This window comes from Myotis daubentonii, chromosome 5 (genome assembly GCF_963259705.1).
Source record: "Myotis daubentonii chromosome 5, mMyoDau2.1, whole genome shotgun sequence".
Classification (NCBI taxonomy): domain Eukaryota; kingdom Metazoa; phylum Chordata; class Mammalia; order Chiroptera; family Vespertilionidae; genus Myotis; species Myotis daubentonii.
In genome coordinates, this window is record NC_081844.1 from 61,416,097 (window position 1) to 61,431,061 (window position 14,965).

General features: G+C 38.9%; 1 protein-coding gene across 9 annotated transcripts in view; it reads right to left on the bottom strand.

Moving 5' to 3' along the window:
• IL15 (interleukin 15) overlaps window positions 1–14,965 on the bottom strand; it is a 62,636-nt gene that overhangs the window by 11,027 nt on the left and 36,644 nt on the right. The window lies entirely within an intron of this gene.

Below are 14,965 nucleotides of genomic sequence, written 5' to 3' on the forward strand. Positions count from 1 at the left end.
ATTTAATCCTCACAACAATTGTTATGCCCAGATTTCAAGACCCCCAAAGACAGACCAGTCCGATGCAAAAGCAAAGAGCCTTTATTCAAGCCCGGGCTTGGTCCCTCTGCCTCCTTTACTGGCGCAGTGGCAGGATGTGAGAGAGCCCCGAGTTTTGAAAGAACAAAAACTTTATAGGGTTTGGGGTCAGGAGGGTTATGGCCCACTCAGACTACTGATTGGCGGATTCCGGTTGGTTCAGTGAGGGCTGGGGGCTAGTGACGCAAGGGCAGGGTGCAGCTAGGGTCTGGTTACACAAAGACAGGGGGGTGGTCAGCATACTTTTGGCCTTGAGTTTGTTTTCCCTTGCATTCCTATTGGCTGAGATAAGGGCAGGCTGAGTAACTGATACATTCTGTGGCTTTTTCTTGGAGAAGGGGTTAGGGACACAGCTATCAGTCCTGTTCTGTCCTTTCACAATCCTATGGGGTAGGGTTATCAGCATTTGGCAAGTTGTCTGGGCCCCACAGCAAGTCTAAGACAGCCAAGATTAGAGACCAACCAATAGATGGTTCTCTCTCACCTCTCTCTCTCTCTCTCTCAGAAAAAAAGAAGTGTGTGTGTGTGTGTGTGTGTGATCCATGTTGGTCAAAAAAACACCTGAAAAGGTAAAATATTCTATTCCTTTCTCTGGTCAGGACTCAATGTGTACTATTAATATCCTATCTAATAAAAGGGTAATATGCAAATTAACCACCACTCTGTCACAAAGATGGCGGCGCCCATAGCCACAAGATGACGGCATCCAGTCCTGTCAGTCCCGCCAGAGTTCCCCAGTCCCAGCGGGGCGGCCGCTAAGAGCAGGCAGCATGAGCGGCCTGGCAGAATGCTTGTTTTGTCACTGTGGCAATGAAAGGTCTCTGGGCAGCGGGCATGGAGCGGCCGGGGATGGGGGGAGGCACACTTGCATCGTTGCAGGACAGGCTGAGGGACACCCCCCCCCCGCACAAATTTTGTGCACCGGGCCTCTAGTATAATTATTATCAATGATAGTAATATTAATTAGGCTACATATTGCTTACCTAGTGCTCTCAGATTTACAAAATTATTTTCATGTACATTATCAAATTCAACCCTGGCAATATTGTTATGTGGAAGATATTATTTTTATTTAACTGAAGAAATTGAGGCTCTGAGAGATTAAGTCGTTTGCTTCAGTTAAATGTCATACATGTGGCCATAAAATATGACCTCACATTCCAGGTTGGGCAGGAGGAGGAGGTATGCAAGGAATTTCACAAATTCTGTGGTTGGGAAGTGTAGGCTACTTAGTGTAGGAAGAACCTGACCCACTCTAAGCTAATAATAAATAAAAAGCCCCCGTCTCTGCTAGCATAAAAGCAGGTCTTCCAAAGTAGAACTCAAGTTCTCCCACAGGCATTATCTCATTTGACTCTCAACAAAACCTGTCAGAGAGAAGTGGCTGAAACCAGGTTCACTACTTTATGAGAGGCAAACACAGGGATGAAATACATTGTCCACTTCCTTTGCTGCCATATTTTTGGCGAACTACAGAAGAGTGGTTAAGCCTGGCATACAAATTGCATGTGGTCATAAAATGCCCTTTTAATCAGCATCTTTTGTTTGTCCTTCATTCACCTGGGTGCCTGCATCTGGGAATTAAAAGAAGACTAAGTCCTAGCCTGACCCTCAGAGAGCTCACAGAGTTTAAATAGGAAGTTTTGGCAGTCCTGTGACTTGGTCTCCCTGCACAGTGCTTGTTGACCTGATGGCCGGCACTGCTAGCCTAGCAGGATGTCACTGCACAGGGGTAAACACAGGAAGAGTGGACAGGCATATCAACACATCTGGCCAGTTCTAAGAGCTTTAATTCTGGAGTAACTTGTGAAAAGAGCTGTAAATATGTTACATTCTATATGAATATTGTAATTTATCCCACTGAGAAAATATATCTAACACATGACTGTTTTGCTTTATTTTATTCTCTTTGTTTACTTGCCTAGTTGCACATGTAAAATAAATTTTCATAGATTAACATCAAGAGAAGAGTTCTAAATATTAGTTTATACGGTAAAGACATTTATCTATTCACTAAAACACACTAAAAATGAAGGCAAACCAAGATTGAATGTGCAATATAAAGAATGTAAGGGAGTGTAGCTGTCCTTTATTGGAAGGTGGAGCAATGTGGAGGTGTAACTTCTCAACTATGGCTTTGATTTTCCCAGTTACTTAGGATTAACAGTCATCAGCAGGGAGTGATGATGGGGAAGAGGTGTTAGGGGTTGAAGACAGAGGAGAATGAAAGAAATCACCATCAAGGTAAGAAAGAGAATAAACTAAAATAAGTATGGGATGAGAGCCATGCCTATTGGAAGTTCATGGTCATGAATGGAGGTAAGATTAGTGTGTGTTTTCTCCAGCCACATTAAGCTGCAAGGAACAGTTAGGCCTGGAATAGGTAGAAAACTGGACTGAATCATAGCTGTGTATGTCAGACAAGCGCAAGAAAGAGGCAGGGGTTGTAGCAAGTATGTTAGGGGATGTAAGGGAGCTACATTCATGGAATTTTATTTTCTTTTTATTGTAAAACTTCTTGGAGGAAGTGTTATTGGAATCACACTGTAAAGAATGGGCAGATTTTAGACATGAGTTTTTAAAAGGAAACAACATTCTAGTTGGAAGAAAGAGCTGAGCATGAACATACACAAACCAGTGCAGTGTGTATTCAGAGAAAAGTGAGTCATTTGATAATAATCTGAAAGTAGTGGTGGGTAAGAGTGGACAAATCTGTTGCCCCTGTATAAAGCAGGAACTGGTAAACATTTTCTCTCAAGGGCCAGACAGTACATCAGGATTTGTAATAAAAGGCCTGGTAGGGTCTGTCTTGAGGATGTCACTCTGCTAGTGCATTGTGAAAACAGCCATACACCATGCATGAATGAATGGGTATGGCTGTGTTCCAATACAACTTCATTTATCAAAACAGACGACTGGTGAATTTGACCCACAGTTTGTAGTTTGCAGACCTATGACTCCTGTGGATCTCTTAATCAGTCCCATTGGAATACAGCTGAGAAACTGATATCTTCAAATGTCTCAGATTTTCCTGTCTGTCATTAAGGGAACTGGCATTTTTCAGTAACTGCTTTCACACTACTTTTAATTGACACCAATATTATGAAAATGTCAAACATAAAATTTTGTGATACAATCTGTGTTAACTAGTAAGTTAAAAAATATATATGAACTAGGTTACCATGGTTACTACTGTGATTTTGAAAAAGTAATCCATGCAAAGATAAGATCTGAAGTTGGTATTTAATGCTCTCATAAAGCCACACACATGATAGTAGAGCCCATAAATCTCAGCTTATCAAAACAACAAAAGTAAATTATTAGGTAGGATGTTTCTTCTTTTAAAAATACAATTTCATACAAAGTTTATAGAATATATGTATTTTAAATATAAATTTTAAATAAAACGTTTTTCTTGGGAATGCTTAAAACAATACAAATTGCTAAATTATACTGGAAAGTCTCCAAAGCAAATTGTACACATTTAAATATCTATAATGCCAAAGACAAAGGCAGGGATAAAATTCAGATAGCTAGGTTATCATGACTATTCAAAAAAACATTCCTTAAATAGATGGTATCATAAAAGGTGAATAAAAAACACCTCAGGAAGTTTATCATATAAGATAGACAATGATGATGCATATATATAGTTAGAGGGCATATTTCTTAGTATAGTTCTATGTAGCAATATGTTTATGTGCTTAAAAAATATTTTTTTTACATTTTTTATTGATTTTAGAGAGAAGAAGGGAGAGAGAGAGGAAAAATCACATCAATGTGTGAGAGAAACATCAATTGGTTGCCTCCCACTGCACCTGGACTGGGGATTCAAACCCACAACCTGGCACATGCCCTGTTCAGGGATGAAACCAGCAACCTTTTGATGCACAGGATGACACTCAACCAAGCCAGACTGACCGGGGCCATGTGCTTTTTTAAAAATGTTTTTATCATTAGGCGCAAACATTCTTGAAAAGCGTTTGTGGGTTTTTGAAAAATGCTAGCTCGTACACTTCTCTAAAGCAGGTATAATGTGATATTTAAGGAAGTTTGGGGCAAAAAACAAGTTAACATTTAGTATATTTGGGTCTAAGTACTTTTTTAAACCTCATTCATTTATTTATTTTGCAAAAATGTGACATTCTTGTGGTCAGAAACCTTGTTTATCTTGTTTAGTCCTGTACCTCCAACACATAAAAGCATCCATGACACATAATAAGTGCATATCACGTTTGTTGGATTTTATTTTTAATTTATTTATAACTACATTGTCCCCATTGTCACAACTATTAACCTCTTAGCTGCACTTGCCTCCCTATCCAGCAGATGGCTCACTTAGTCACTGTCATATCCTAAGTAGCACCCTGAACTTCCTCCACATTTCATCTTTCTGCTACATCTATTTTGCCAATTTCAAATTCCAAGCTACAAAGCATTGCTGGAAAGTATGTGCCATTAGAATTTCCTGAGATGCAACTGGTAATGGGCCTTTTCTATATCCTACAGCTTTGCTCTTGCAGACATTCCCCACCACACATTTAATATCAACTTTATTGAGGTATAATTTCACATTTTAGGTGTATGATATGCAGAATTTTGTATACATCCGTGAAATCACCATCACCAACATGATTATAAAACATCTATAATCAAATTTCTCGCATGCCAACTTGCAGTCACTGCATTCCCAATTCCCACCACCAGGGGCAACCCCTGGCCCAACATGCACTTTCCCAACTAACAAGGTGGAAGAAAAATCATAAGTAATCTCCATATGGGAAATAATGTGGGAGAAGTAAACTCGTGTTAAGATTATTTGAAGAAAGTGAAATACATTCATGATGATTAATTGCAAAAATCAAAAGAAAAGTTTACTGCAGAAAAAGAAAACCCTAGATATATCACTATAATTTCCAAGCCAAAAGTAAATAACACTAAACCTATCTGATGGAAGGCCACGGTAGGCAAAAAAAGAAAATTTAAGCAAAGGAAGCACAGTAAAAAATATACATACAACATAATGTGGAAGTAGTTAGTCTAAACATACAAGTATATCCACCCACACATGCAAAGATGGGATAAAATCTGTATCTGCTTACTAAATGACAGACACTTAGATTGTGTTTTAAAAAATAATGAGAAATACAGAGAAATAAATTTGAAAATAAGTCATTTATAAGAAATGGAACAAAAATAAAATGGTACAGACAACAGTATGGTGGTTACCAAAGGGAAAGGGAGGGGAGGAAGTAGTAAAGAATAAAGGGGGTCCAATATATGGTGATGGAAGATCTGACTTTAGGTGGTAGAAACTCAGTGAAATATATAGATGATGTATCATAGAATTGTACATTTAAAATCTATATAATGTTATTAGCCAATGTTACCCCAATAATTTAACAAAAATTTAAATGGTACAAAAAACTTGAAAATGCAAATAATGAAAAAGTGCAGTAATACTAATACTAGAATAACAGAATTCAAATAAGTACTAGGATAAGGCACATGTATAAAAGTTACAACCTATAATAAGATATATTAATCATAAACCTTCATGCACCTAACAATATAGCTTAAAATTATATAGAGGGAAAATAAGAAGTTATTAAAGATTTTTAGAAATTTATTTCTAATTTTTTTTAGAAATTTATACTAAACAAAAATGAAAGGGCTATGGTCTGTGGTATGCAAGTAAGTTGGCTCTCAGAAATAAAAATAAAAACCACACTGATTTGTAACATTTGCCAATTTATATTATGTAAATATCCTACACCACACTGATTTCCAGCCAGTGGTTTAACAACTTGTTCACAAAATGCCTGAATATTGAACCATTGGCTCTCACAAACCAATTAGAGCTGGCTCCACTTAACCAATGCCTATGGCAAATTTTAGAACAATAAACAATGTTGTATGTAGTAAATATGTATATTAGGTAAATATATAGGAATAGAGGAAAATATTCTACCTTACAGAAATAGTACATAAAAAAATGAACACACCAAACATTGATAACGTTATCAATGACCTAGACAAAAAAAGTCTATGTACTAGACCTAAAATAAAGTCTCAAAAAATTATAAAAATCTGAAATTACACCTGACACATTTTGTGATCACAAATCAGTATTGGTATATTGGACTATTGAATTGAATAGTAGGGAGTGGGCCTAAGCCGTCAGTAGGACATCCCTTGAGGGCTCCTGGACTGTGAGAGGGGGCAAGCCGGGCTGAGGGACCTTCTCCAGTGCACGAATTTTCATGCACCAGGTCTCTAGTCAATAAAAGCCTAGAAAAGGTTTTAAAAATATATTCACTTATATGAAAATTTATCCTTTTAAATAATCTATAATGATATAAGCGTAATATGCTAATTAGACTGGCTGTCCTTCTGGACGACCTTCTGGATGAAACCGGGGCTGCCAGGGAAGCCCGAGTCTCGGGTACCAGAGGGAAGCTGGTGCCGGCAGCTGGGGGAAAGAAGGCCTACTCTTGCACTAATTTAATGCATTGGGCCTCTAGTGATAATATAAAAGAGAAAACCAACCTGAAAATTATATAAGAAGTATCTGTTAAACATGGCAAAAGCACAGTGATTGAAAATTCTATAGTCTCTCATATAAAATAATTAGATTGAAATGATTTTTATGCATTAATCTCAAAAATCTATGAAAATAATAAAAATACAAAGAAAATAGAATAAAATATTACTAAAAAAACAGGAGTTAATGAAGTAGGAAAAATAACTAGTAAAATCAAGAAATGGTTCTTTTTTTTTTGCCCAGCCAGCATGCTCAGTGGTTGAGCGTTGACCTATGAACCAGTGGGTCAGTGTTCTATTCCTGGTTAGGGCACATGCCCGGGTTGCAGACTCAATCCCCAGTAGTGGATATGCAGGAGGCAGCCAATCAATGATTTTCTCTCATCATTAATGTTTCTATCTCTCTCTCTCCCTCCCTCTCTGAAATTAATTTAATATATATATATTAATTTAATATATATATATAGTTCTTTTTAAAACAAATCTGATCAAAACCAAAATGGAAAGTCTCAAATTATATACGTTAAAAGTGTAAAAGGGCAATTATTACTATAATTTTTATAGATTACACATTCATACAAATCAATTTGAGCACTGACTTTCTAAGAAAATATATGTTATCAAAATAGACTCAAGAAGATGGAAAAAACTGGATTGAGGATTAGTCTAAATATATGTAATAAAAAGACTGATTTCTTCATGCAGGTTTTTCCAAACACTCAGGGAACTTATAAATCCTTCTGATAATATAAGATTAGTTTAATTCAAGGGCACAAAAATCTGATAGCAAAACTATGTAATGATATCTTAAAAAAATTACATAGCAATTTCTTATATGAAAGATGCAACCTTTTAAAATAAAATATCAACAAATTTCACCAAGCAGTGTGTTAACAGAATAAAATTAAATGACTACAAGTAGATTTTATTATTGAAATGAAAGGATGGTGACAATCAGGAAGTTTATTAATGTATTTACTACATTAATAGATCAAAAGACAGGTCATATGGTTGCCTTTGCAGATGGGGAGAATATTTGACAAATGTTAGCATAGGTTCTTAAAACAAAAAAATGTGGAAATATTTTCCAACTGATAAAGCCATAGGATTCCTATCTAGGATCATTTTCACTAAGTATAGGCACAAAATGAGGAAGCGCACAGGCAAGGCTGACAGTGGTCCCAGCTATGTGCCTGTAAGTCCTGGATATTCTTTACGCTCTAGGTGACTTCAAGACATGTATATACCTTGATTCATTTCCTCCACCCAAAATCAGCAAAGTGGAGCTGCTCAATGAACATACCTCCTATGATTATTGTGCAGATTAAATTTTACATGTATAGCACTTGAGATTTTGCAAGACGAATAAGGACTTTAAACACCATCTATTAATATTACATTGCTATCTCATCAAGAACCTTTGAGAAAAATATGGGAGGCATCATTAATATCAGCCTCATTTTACAAATAAAGCAAAACTCAGAGAAAGTAAGTAATTTGCTCATTACACATGCGAAGAAGGAAGACAACTGAAATTTAGTCCTGGTTCCTTCATTCACTTACACGTTCATCAAATATTTATTGAGCCCCTACTATGCACCAGTCACTCTTCTTCTAAGGACACAGCACTGGAAAAAACCTCAGAATGTCAGGAAACAAACAAGTAATTAGAAAGTATGGCTGATGGTGTCGAGAGCAATAAATACAGAGTGTGTGATATAGATCATCTTGACCATTGTGCAGAAGATGTATTTAAAGGAATCAAGACTGAAGGTAGGAAAATGGGGGAACCAAGATGGCGGCATAGGTTAACACCGGAGTTTGCTGCTTTGAACAACTACTTCAAAAGTGAAACTAAAACACGGAACGGACATCACCCAGAACCACAGAAACGCTGGCTGAGTGGAAGTCCTACAACTAGGAGGAAAGAGAAACGCATACGGACACTCAGAGGAGGCGCAGTGCTGAAGTCAAATTCTGAGGTGCGGAGTGCGCGGAGCGGGCTGGCGGAGGAGGGCGCGGTTGTTGTTTTCAATCGGGAGGGAGTCGCAGACTCTGAGCTCCAGATCTGGGCGAGTCTTTAGGGACCCAGACTCAAACGGGAGAAGCGGGACTGTCTGGCTTCGGTCAGAGCTAGTGCAGCTTTCTCTCCGAGCCTTGCAGCGGGTGCTGGGACTCAGAGAGGCAGAGCCCCTGGGGACAGGACTGAGAGCCGCCATAACTGCTCTCTCCGGCCCACCCTGTTGATCCTGTGCGACCCGCCCCGCCCAAGCCCTACACAGAGGCATTTACCGGATAGCCTCAGGCAAAGGCTAGATTAGCACCCCCCTAGAGGACAGAAGTTCTCTCACTGCTGACACAGCTGATTCTCATAGCCACTTGGCCTGGAGGTCAAACCCTCCCTGGAATTAGCTACAACAATCAAGAATTATCTATAAGACTGCGAACAAAGACCACTAGGGGGTGCACCAAAGAAGCATAACAAAATGCGGAGACAAAGAAACAGGACAAAATTGTCAATGGAAGAAATAGAGTTCAGAACCACACTTTTAAGGTCTCTCAAGAACTGTTTAGAAGCTGCCGATAAACTTAATGAGATCTACACGAAAACTAATAAGACCCTCGATCTTATATTGGGGAACCAACTAGAAACTAAGCACACACGGTCTGAAATAACGAATATTAAACAGACGCCCGACAGCAGACCAGAGGAGCGCAAGAATCAAGTCAATGATTTGAATTGCGAGGAAGCAAAAAATATCCAACGGGAAAAGCAAAATGAAAAAAGAATCCAAAAATGCGAGGATAGTGTAAGGAGCCTCTGGGACAGCTTCAAGCGTACCAACATCAGAATTATAGGGGTGCCAGAAGATGAGAGAGAGCAAGATATTGAAAACCTATTTGAAGAAATAATGACAGAAAACTTCCCCCACCTGGTGAAAGAAATGGACTTACAGGTCCAAGAAGCGCGGAGAACCCCAAACAAAAGGAATCCAAAGAGGACCACACCAAGACACATCATAATTAAAATGCCAAGAGCAAAAGATAAAGAGAGAATCTTAAAAACAGCAAGAGAAAGTAACTCAGTTACCTACAAGGGAATACCCATACGACTGTCAGCTGATTTCTCAACAGAAACTTTGCAGGCCAGAAGGGAGTGGCAAGAAATATTCAAAGTGATGAATACCAAGAACCTACAACCAAGATTACTTTATCCAGCAAAGCTATCATTCAGAATTGAAGGTCAGATAAAGAGCTTCACAGATAAGGAAAAGCTAAAGGAGTTCATCACCACCAAACCAGGATTATATGAAATGCTGAAAGGTATCCTTTAAGAAGAGGAAGAGGAAGAAAAAGGTAAAGATACAAATTATGAACAACAAATATGCATCTATCAACAAGTGAATCTAAGAATCAAGTGAATAAATAATCTGATGAACAGAATGAACTGTTGATTATAATAGAATCAGGGACATAGAAAGGGAATGGACTGACTATTCTTGGGGGGGAAAGGGGTGTGGGAGATGTGGGAAGAGACTGGACAAAAATCGTGCACCTATGGATGAGGACAGTGGGTGGGGAGTGAGGGCGGAGGGTGGGGCGGGAACTGGGAGGAGGGGAGTTATGGGGGGGGGGAAAGGAACAAATGTAATAATCTGAACAATAAAGATTTAATTTAAAAAAAAAAAAAAAAAGAAGGTAGGAAAATGAGTCAATTGTTATTATAGCAGTCCAGCTTAGGAGCTAAATTGAGGAAGCAGCAATAGGAACTGAAAAGTATTGCTTATTGGAGTACTATGTCCCAGCAAAATTGGCAAGTTTTGTTGGCTGTCAAAATTTTAGGATGAGGGAGGAGGGAGAGTCTAAGATAACTAACAGGTTTTATGGTTTGGAAGGTCAGGGCAGTGGTGATTGAGATTGGACAGAGATAGGTCTGGTGTGAGGGAAGATGACTCACCCAGTGTTGGATATGTTAAGTCTGGGAGGTTGGTGGGATATCAAAGAAATGCTCTGGCAGATAGACAAATATGCAAATTAGAAGCTCAAGAGATGGCAGTACTAGAGAAATAATTGGCTTAAAACGTTGAATTCAGAGGAGATCAAGCTAGGAGAGCATATAAAGAGAAAAGTGCAGTGAGGAAAGGAAAGAACAACAATCTTTAACCTTTCTTCAGATAATGGCTTCCATGAAAGGCTTCTAAGTGCTTCAGGTTATTGGTGGCAGCCAGCGTGTTCGCGCAGCAAGCAATTATAGCACGTGTGTGGAGCGCTCTTCCTTGACTGTAAGAAGCACTTTTTTTTTTTTCAATTTGAACGTTTCTGAAATTGGGTCACATCATATAAATAATCTCTATCCTCATCCCCAGAAAAGCTGTTATTAAAAAGGTTGTGCTTAAAAAATTTATTTCAGAGCAGGTTCTCTGGGAGGAGATTCTGCCTAATTCACGTGCAGGAGGTATATTGGGGGCGGTCTGCAGAATCACTACCTGTAGGGGAAGGCAAGAAAGCAGAAATGGCAGAGGAAGAAGGGAGGCCACTCTGCACTCAGTGACTGGGTTTTGTGGAGCTGGGCAGCGGGGTGGCCCTCTGCAGTTGTACAAATTGGGGAAACAATGGCCTTTACGGCCCTCCCCTCCCCTCAAAGAACACTGGCTGCCCTGGGGAGTGGGTGTGCTCTCTGAAAGGAAAGTTTCTCCCAGAGAAGACTGTCAGCTGAAAACTCTAGCAAGTAGCACTCCCACTAGGTGAGATAGCAAGTTCTTTATTCCTGAAAGAGAATATGGTCACTGAATGACATCCACTACGAATGATATTTAAGAATGAAGGAAATAGCCCGGCCAGCATGGCTCAGTGGTTGAGTGTGTCGACCTTTGAACCAGGAGGTCACAGTTCAATTCTGCCTGGGTTGTGGGGTCAATCCCCAGTGTGGGGCATGGAGGAGGCAGCCGATCAATGATTCTCATCCTTGATCTTTCTATCTCTCCCTTCCTCTCTGAAATCAGTAAGATATTTTTTAAAAAATGAAGGAAATAAAGCATTTTTATTTCAATAAGATTTACATTAATATACTCATGAAGTATTAAACAAAAATTTTGTCTGGTACAACCCATTTAAAAATCCATTATATTAAAAGTTCAGGTCATCTGAAATTCTACCCTGTTTGGGGTAAAGTGGAGAAAAATAATTATTCCTAAAAATTAAAAAAAGTATATGAGATCACAAATGACATTCATTGCACAAGTCCTAGGCATTTACCAAAAAACCATTTGGCAATGAAAGTGTAAAATGACAATGGCAAGTTCTAATTTACGGGGTAATTGGAATGAGAGGCAGATTTAACACAAAGTCAGTGGGGCTCCAACGCCTGCATTTTGCATTGCCTGTAGTGAGGAAGCAACTGCCATAGCTCAGGGGGCTCAGGGCACAAGGAGGGTGGCCCCAGAGGGTGGTCACCTTCTACCTCCTAGAAGTCACCCAGGGTTTGCAAGCAGGTACTACCAGCAAGTATAATCAGTCAGCAGGCTGCCAGCATTTCCTCCAATCTACTTGGACTTCAAAGACAATCGAGCCCCAACAGACATCAAGGGGTGTCTGGACCTTATCGGTGACTCTAAGGATGTAAATACAACCCATCTGGGTCACTGTGTCCTAGGCTCTCAGCCAAGTTTCCCTCAACTCCCACAAGACATTCCCACAAGGGTGGGGATGGGGAGTCAAGAGGGAGCAGTGAAGACCTAGCCAAGCTGGAGCCACTGCAGAAGCACCTGCCTCTCTGAGATCATGCCAAGTGAAACCCCCAAGCTGGACTTCTCCCAAGCTTCCCTCCAAACAAGAACTGCCTGAGGGTGAAGCCGGTAATGCATTATAAAGGGAAATGAAAATACTTCCTAAACCATCAATAATAAAAAAACAAATTTCAATTTACTTTGGTAGAGAAAAGAACAACATTTCTTTGTATTCTCTCTATAGAAAATATTAAAAATCATTATCATATAAAAGAGGAAGTATAAGTGCATGCAGACAAAAATTTGTAAGAAATAAAGTATATAAAGATGAATCTGGATGTTTACTAATCATCTTCTTTCTCCATGAGGAAGCTGAAGCCAGAAGATAGCTGGCAAATACTCCAAGAGTTATTTTTTTCAGAAAGCCTTTCCTTAAATGACCACAGGCAGGTACCATTTTACCATTTTCCAAACCCAGCTTAGCATATTGTTATTCTTCTATGGCTCTTGTTCTTTAGCTGGTCATTGAGATCATGAGCTTTTTAACTTCATTTTTTTTAATGATTAATGGCACTTTTTTTTTTAATCCTCACCCAAGGATATGTTTCTATTGATTCTGAGAGAGAGAGAGAGAGAGAGAGAGAGAGAGAGAGAGAGAGAGACAGACAGACAGACAGACAGACATCGGATCAGTCAGTTGCCTTCTGTAACTGTCCTGACTGGGAATCAAACCAGAAACCTTTTGGCTCACAGGATGATGCTCCAACCAACTGAGCCACCCAGCTAGGGCTCAGTGACACTTTTAACATCTAAAAGCTATTCACCATCTCTTCATAAAAATGCATATAAATGCATATACAAAAATTAGGTTAAAATCATCTGGAGCTAAAACATTCATTCCTCTGGTCTCAGGTTAAGGGTCTTTCTTCTAGATTGTTGGCTCTATAAAATAATTTTTTAATGCATGTCAGTAACAAACATACATAAAATACATTTATTTGTGTATCACCTACAGTGCCTAACACTGCAAAAAACTTGAGAGAAGCTTAATAAAGGTCTTGTTTGAATTAGCCCCAAATTAAGCTGCAGCCAATAGGAGACACAGAGCCAGCCTCTTCGCTCCCTGCCCAGTCAGGCTTTACACTATCATCATCTCTCCTTAAAGACAAACAAACAGCCCATAACCATTGCCATTATGAGATCGCTTTTACAGAGGCGGGAAAATAAGCATTAAAATACAATCTCAGTGTAATTATTGGATATGACTCTACCTACAATAAAACTCATGTTTAGGAAAGGACAACCTGTACCATAGAAAGTGCTCAATAAATATTTGTGGAGTGGTTGTGAATACATGAATAAATGAATAATAAATAAGAATGAATAAATGCTGCTGCAAACAGAGAAGACTTTGGATGGGGTGGCAATTGAGGTTAATACTAAAGACTGAATAAAAGTTGAATCCAAAGTAGGAGCATATTCCAGCTAATATAGACCCAGCATAAATAATACCATCTGATTGTGAGAAAACCTGAGGCACCATTGACTGGAAAGTACTGAAAGAAAATGCACTTGAATAGGCATTTGGATCGCATGTGACATTCAGAGTCAAGCTAAGGAATCTGATTTAATTTTCTGGGCAATGGAATACAATTTTTGATTCTTAGTGATGTAACCTAACAATTGTACTTGACAATAGTTAGTAATCAAATGCGTAACCAAAGAGAAAAAAAATCACAAATCATTTTTTAACTTCAGCTAGTATAAACACTCAGACCAACCGTTTACTTATTAAACAAACTATGACCCTAATCCATTAAATAATCCTGCTTTTACAACTTAATTTATGATTCCTAGTCATCAGCACTCATCCTTTTACGGGAAAGGAAAGACTGCCAATTCTTCAAGAGTGAGAATTTACAGTTGATTGCATGATGAGCCCATGTGTTAATTATTAGCTGCATAGGTTCAGGATTGGGGCACTGTTGGTTGAGGTCCTACATGAAATGTCCCGACCTCCCCAGCACATATGCCTGATAGGAACTTCCATCTGTATGATGACACTCTTTGTTATTGTTGCTTCCTTGGCTATATTTTCAAAAAAAATTTGCTTTTACAAGTATTCATATTGTTTCTGCATTTTTACCTGCCTATTAATGCTGGTCATTATTCAATCTCTGTACAAATTCATTCACAGTATGTTTGGGTTATAGCCCCTTAAAGAACTCTAACTACAGGTGAGAGTGAAAAGTGAGAAATGCCCCCTCCCCCGAAAATCTGGACCACCCTCTCTCCAGCCTAAAGCTTTATTCTTCCCCTTCAGCATCATCTTCTCCACCTTTGAACACATATTACACTAATAACTGATGTAAAAGTAAACGTCAAATGTTGTCTTAATATAAAGACAAGATACAAGTGAGCCAGAAGCTGTTAATAACTTGTTCCAGATTCCCACAGTTAGTAGAACAACTCAGAGCAGATACCAAGTCCAGGTTGTTCCTATGACACCACAATGTCTCTCTCCTTTCCCTAACTGTTCAGGGAACTTTCCAATCTTGACTTTCCAGTGTATGTACGTGTATGTGTGCGTGTGCGTGTGTGTGTGTGCATGTTCGCTG